This window comes from Ciconia boyciana, chromosome 1 (assembly GCF_034638445.1).
Source record: "Ciconia boyciana chromosome 1, ASM3463844v1, whole genome shotgun sequence".
NCBI lineage: Eukaryota > Metazoa > Chordata > Aves > Ciconiiformes > Ciconiidae > Ciconia > Ciconia boyciana.
Window position 1 is genome coordinate 188,803,986 of NC_132934.1, and position 7,100 is coordinate 188,811,085.

Below are 7,100 nucleotides of genomic sequence, written 5' to 3' on the forward strand. Positions count from 1 at the left end.
ACACAAAACCACTTCTGCCTCACGCAGCTCGAAGCTGCGCCTCCGCCTTTGCAGTTTAGTATGTGTACTTTTACTGTGGCCGCCTTGAGTCACTTCACTAACAAACCTAAGCGTGGAACAGTCGTCTCTGCAGAAACTAGCAAGCAGACCCTGTGAGTCACAAGGAGGCAAAGCTTTTTCCTTTAAAAGAAAACAGGAATTAGGAAAAGAGTAGTGGCCTGGGAAATGAGAATGGGAAATGTCTTCTACCAATAATAAGGAAAAATGCAGTTATTTCTGTACATCATGGATGTCAAAGCTAGATCTGATCTGAAGGATAGCCATGCCGGAGCTGTGATTCTCATGAGTTTTGTAACTGGAATTATCCAATAACCGGACAAGTTGCATAATTTTGTTCTGAAACTGAAAGTGCACTATCATAGCTTCTCCTTGGGAGAGTATTGCAAAAGACAGAGTAACCATGGTTCAGTTATTTCACTTCTGGTCCTCTGCTGTCTGCATATGGTGTTATTGTCACCTGTTAGCATTGCAGTGAGCTCAGCAGAGTGCTTAGATCTGCACCTCTGATGTTCAGACATGCAAGGTAGGAGTACATGTCACTGAACCTGTAAAGCAGCTGCAAAATTTTTATAGACTGTCCAAAATTTTCAGCCACCACTGATAGAAGACTTCCCTCTGCCAAGGGGAAAAAGAAAAAAAAAAAGCACTTAAATTCTGTGCTCTTTCTCCACCAAATTACCTCTCCTCTGTACACACAGTGGCTCTTTGCTAGTCACTAGGCCTGCCTGTGGCTCCATCACAGGACAGTACTTGTATGTCATTTCCACATACAAACTTCAGGAAATCTCACAACTCCGTGAGACTCTCCAAAATTACGTCCCCTCTGGAAAGGCGAAGAAAGGGTATGCAACAAAGTTTACAAAGGCGATGTAATGAAGCTTGGCAAAACTTAAAACCTTAAGCTGAAAAGCCCAAAGCTACTGTTCAGAGACCAGTACTGGCTGCAGGTCAGGAAACCGGACTTACATCCTCACTCAGTTGCTTGCTACTACAAGAAAGTTGGACAAATCTCTCCGGGTTTAGAATTCATTCTTGCCTTTGCAAAGAGTTGTAAGACATTCAGAGTACAATTACTATTCTATATTCTTCTTCTTACTATGGGAGACTTCTTCCAGTTTTAAGATGAAGATTTTTATCTTATACATCAAAACAAGAAATGTTACATGGTCTTGCAATATTGAAGGACTTCTAGAAAGATTGTGGCAGCTGCTGCCATTGTCTATAGTCTGATAAACAGCTGTATGGAGAGCTTTAATTATTTGGATGTTGTATTGTCTGATTTCCTTGTCAGCTATGAGAACTGATCTAACTGGGATTCATTGTAAAAACACATGAATTTCTGTCTGCTTTCTGTCTGATCACCAGTGCCACCGTCCGGCTCAGACTGTCAGTACAAGGTGGTCGGGAGTTAACACCACTCAGACCTTAAAAACATCGGTTCTTGGAAATGACATGTTCACCTTTTCTTTGCTTTCTTAGAGAAAGAGGAAAAGAGGAAATGTTCTTGGCTACGACCAGGCAAACTCCTAGTGAGTCCAGTTAAAGTAACTCAGGTTTGCATAGGCTCAGCCTGGTTCAATACCTGACCCACACTTACGAAGATTGTGCAAGGAAGGGAGAATGTACTGTAGGATTCTGATAGATATTAATATGTTTTGCTAAATCTCCAGAAAATTCTAGATATATATTCTTTCCTATTTGAAGTTTAAAATGGTGAGACTTCTTGCTGAAGTCAGAATAAGCTTTTTAATTCTTTAGTGGTGTCTACATTACTTTACATAGCATGTCTCGCAGCCAGTGAATGCTCTCTGCATTGCTTGTCTGCAGGAGTACCATCAAGGTTGACTCTGGACAAACTGCAGGTTGCTAAGGGGACCCTCAGGAGCATCTAATAACATGAAACTATTCACTGCACCCATTTGCAATATGAGCAGGTTATTCCATCTGTTCTTCCAGTGACTCATACAGAAAAGGCAACCCAGGGTCCTTCCCTGAAGGTGCTCCAGTATCTCTCCTGCAAGGATTCTGATATCTTCACCTGTCCTTGCAACAGGCATTTGTACGCAGTCTCAGGTCTGGATAGGTGCAGTTTTCTACAGGGGACAGTATGAACATTAAGTACCAGCTCACCATCTCTCCCAATACAAGAACTGGGAAACACCAGGGAAGGCTCCTAAGTGAAAGGTTCAATGTAAGCAAAAGGATTTTGCTTGGAAAAGTGATTCTTCATGTAGCTCAGCTGTGGAAGACTTTGCCATGGATGCTGCAAATGACGGAAGTTTACATGGGCTCAGGAGGAGTCTTGGTAGGTTTAAAGAAGAGAAACGAGAAGAGGGTTAGTAAATACACAGAACCCACCTCTGCCTTGAGAAGTCATTGAGCCACAGATGGCTGTAGAAGAGTAGTCAAAAGCCCTGTCATGATTTGTTGCCTATTATATTCCAGACATCCACTCTGGACCACCAGGTACTGTCCTAGATGGATTTTTGTCCTGAGCTAATGGACACTTTTATATTCTTCTGTCTCAGTCTGCCCTGGGATTGAACACTCCCAGAAATTTCATAGAAGCTGGAGCACAATCCATCTTTGCCAGCATATGAATTGCCCAAGGTCACTTAAAATGTTAATGGCAGAGCTACAAATAAAACAGAGTTGTGTCACCACCTACACTCATTCTGATGACTCACTCTTGTCTGTAAACAGCAAAGAAATAATTAACAAGCAATGAAGACAGTAAAACTCTCTCATCACAGTACAGCTCTAATTTGTCCTATTGCTCTTGCATGTGCACAACATTATTCTCTGAATTGTTGTGAAGACAGTGACCACTTCTGGGCTGACAGCACATCTTGATGACAAAGAGTGCTCTTAAGGGAACCAGATATGAATGATAATTCCATCACTGATATGAAAAAGAATATTCTGGTATTAAAAAGGTACAGGAGTTTATGACAGTCAGTGAGGGTTACAGGAATCAACCTTTTTTTTTGCTCAGCTAGGCCCTTTCTGAAGTACAATATTAAAAGCAAGGATTTTCTGTTCTATGATAAGGTACTACGCAATGTAGAAAATCTCAGAGGTCTCATAAATTCTGATATGAAAAGGTAATGAAAAAACACTGTTTGGAGTTTAAAGTGAAGCCAGGATTGTGGGGCATGATGCAGATCATAAATTTATAGTAAAGGTAAGGTCAGGGCATAGGCAAAGGTAAAGTACGCTAACTTCTGCAAAATTTCCCTTCTATTATTTGGGGATCCTTTCTTAAGTAGAGACACCGTTTGTGGAAATTCCAGTATTTCAGCTGGAGGTGAGCAGTCTTTATTTCTTTTCTTTCTCAGTATTCTTGTGACGGATGCACTCGACCTCTTAACCAAACCAGCAGTAGTTTGGTACAGGGTCCAAAGGAGGTAAAGGCCTGAGCCATGGCCGGGCCAAGAACTCCTCTGGTCCCGCTCTGTTCTCTGAGAACCCACAAAGAAGCCGAGTGGCACAGAGAACATTGATACATATGAGCTTGGAACACCGATCATGCATGAATAGCAGTTGGCTTTTCCACGACTCATTTATCAAGGAACAAAGTAAGTTGTGGGTACAAGGAGCCTCATGCATATCTTTCCTATTGCATGTAATTTGACTATGAGCCAACCACTTTATCTATAAATATGACAGCCTAAGTGAGCCTTCTTTGAGCTCTCCCTGCAAGGCAGCGTGGCTGCATGATGGTGATCTCCCCTTGAGCCGGGACACCTCTCAAGGTTGCTCCTCGAGGCAGAGAGACTTTTTACCAATGGCAGACCTTTGGTAAGCGACCGATATCGCGCATAACCTTGTAGTATGGTAACTTTGATTTTGTCTTGGTAACTTTGATTGCATGCTGAATTGATAAATTTTGCATATGTGATGCCTTAGACATAAACCGTTGTCCAAGTCTGAGACTAAGATTGGACCTAGCCGCACCTAAGCTCCATCAGGAGTTTAGAAAGCAAGGGGGTCTACTCTGAACCTCATGACTCAACGGGAGGGTCCTCTGAACCCTTTTGTATCCTTGGTCTCTCTGTGAATCATTTTAACTTGAGTGTAACCCAATTTTCCTTTGTATGTTTCTTCCATGCAGTAATTAGTAGAATGAACCTTGCCATTGAACTTTGTCAAGTCGCACTTTTACAACATCATATTAAAATCACTTTTGCTAATACCTTTGACGTTGATTTTTTTTTAAGTGATCTAAATCACTCATTCGCAACAACTCTTCATTGCTTTGTTAGTCACTCCATCAAATCACTAATTACTCTGACAGACAGGCCAGTGGCACACTAGGGATACTGTGAACCCTTGCCTACTTTTTATCCACAGATTTCCTAACAAAGAATTTCTCTAGCAGTATACTATTTGACAGCCATGGAAAAGGAAGAGATCAAGTTTAGAGGCAAAGCCTGGAAAGGAAGTCAGGCCACGTGGGACCTAACCGGTGACCGTGCCACGTCAACCCGTCGTTCTTTTCCTCCACTTCCCAATAAGTTCAGGCAGCCAGATCAAGTTCATTTCTTCTCCTGCAGTGAAATTTGGATAAATGTTGCAGCACTGAACCATGAAGCTGGTCTTTATCATTGTAATGCACTGACTACATCTTTAGGTCTGAATCCTATCTAAGCTTTGGAAATCAGATCAGAGGTACATAGCTCAGGGTCAACATTCAACTGCTTATTGCTCATGCTAAAGTAAACTGGCTATTTGCAGGTAAGAATCAGTGCAAGACATTATCACAGAGGACCTGCACAAGTACTAAAAAATAAAGGTATTACTTCTCAGTGTTGGGGTTTTTGTAAAGAGTTGGAGCAAAAGCTGTTTTCTCATCTGTCTTCTTTCCTTTTTCTTTATTACTATTAAAATGCATTTTGTGGACTTCAGGAAATTCTAGATGGAGACATACCAAATATCAAATCTGTTATAAACTGAAGGGGAAAAAATTATTTGACAAGCAATTAATATTAATTATCAATATGAAGGCATATTTGCAATTGCAGAGAACTAATATCAAGGAAATTAAATGAAACAATCTCAAATTACAAGAAAGCAAACTAAAGCAGATCTAAAGATCACAAGAATTGTTGTTTGCCACATATGTATAAGGGGAAGAAAAGAGAGGATTTAGGGATGAAAAGACGACACATTTGTCTTGGTAGGTGCACTTGCATGGTAGTGCCTCTTGGCTTAACAAATCGCATGACAAGCTACTGAATAGAAAATAACTCCTGTCAGCTATTCTGTGATGTTTTACGCAAGTACTGATAGGAATATATAAAATATTCAGACATATCTTGCAAGAATCTGAGTTCTCTTAAGTTATGTGAGAGCAAAGAGCAAAGTCTGTTTTACTGTTGTAGAACCAGACTCTAGTCTAGTGGAGACTCCTGTTTTATCTAAAATCTCCAAAGCCCTTATTGCACAATATCCTGGTAGGAGATAGAGCTACCAACTCCATGCAACACTCTGCTTATAAGCATGGCAGCATTTATTCCTCTTGAATCAGGACAAGTGAGTGACCGAATCTAAATGGAAAAGGCAACCCAAAAAAATTGCATTCAGTTTCTCTCTTTGTTCTGTGTAAAGCGGCTGCTCTTTACATTTGGACTGACATATAAAAAAACCCCAACAAATTAAATGTGCAGGTAAAATTTGCATTGGCACTTTCAAGTGTAAAGCTTTGTACCCTTATTAGTATAATGTGTATCTTCAGTGCAATTTCATATGTTTTTAAGATAGCAAGCTCAAGGGAAAAAAAAGGAAAAATATCAGTCATGGAATTATATTATCCCCATAGAAGGAGGAAGCTGTAGATTATCAACCTCTCCTAATTACCACCTTTCCTAATTAAAAGTGGCATAGCTGGAGTGGTGCTGTAGCTATATTTACATGGTCAGTGCAGAACCACAGCTGCATAAAGCAGGCTCACCATCCTCATGGAAAAGACTCTGGCACATGACGAAACTAAAGCTGAGTATGAATAAAACAGCCCAGCAGAGACAGGGGACAAGAGCTCCTGTCTTAGCAGTGAGCATGCAGAATCCTACTGTGGCAAAAAGGCCAGGATTTTCACCCAGAAACATGGAGACTAGATGCTCTCTTGCAATCCCTGCATCTCAGAGGCAGCGGATGACAGCTCATTGGATCATGTCTCAGTTTTATTGACTATGTGCGCAGTTTTTGACTGAACACTCACTTCTGGTAACTTAACTCACTTGCTGATACTGAATGTGACAAGGGCAGATAGTCCCAATTTCTCAGCTGTGAGGCAAAACTACGTCCCAGTTCTAACTGACAGCATCTCAAGGAAAAGTAAGTGGGTGAATTTAAGCTGAAGGGACTGAATATGCCATGTGAGGTGAAATACTCAGGTAGTAACAGCAAGCCTTTAAAAAGCTTTGTGCACGAATGGCATAGAGATTTACTGACACTAACTAGAATACATTTTCATCCTTTGACCATTGAGTGTCTTTTTCCTCCTGAAAGGCTTTTTTTTTCCCCAAACCCAAATTATATTTCCCCAATGTATCTCTTAGAAATAACTGAATTGGCTTTGCTGAAATGACCCCCAAAAGTTGATGCAGAAAGATGACGTGCTATAAATTTATGGGATTAATATTTATGGTTTAGTTTAGTAAACTTGCAAAAACTAAACCCAAGGAATTAGAAACAACTAAGCAATTTCAACTAGACCTGGTATCTCCACAAGAAATAAAAATCATCCACACATGTTCATATTTCTGTAGCACTGTACGTTCCAGGAGATCCCAAAGGACTTAACAGACCAGGCCTCTGTGATCTTACAAGCTTTGTCATCTTTTATTGGCTTTAAGATGAATGGTCTTCAAATAAGTGTAGCTTCTTATATCAGAGTTAGGAGCTACTTGCTTCCATGAAATTACAAAGTAAAATCATTATTTAAACCAAAAGGTGCAGACCTTTTAACAAATTTCTGTGTTTTTGCAAATACTAAGTACATGAGTTTTTAAGCAGAAATCTTACTGGCTGCCAGAATA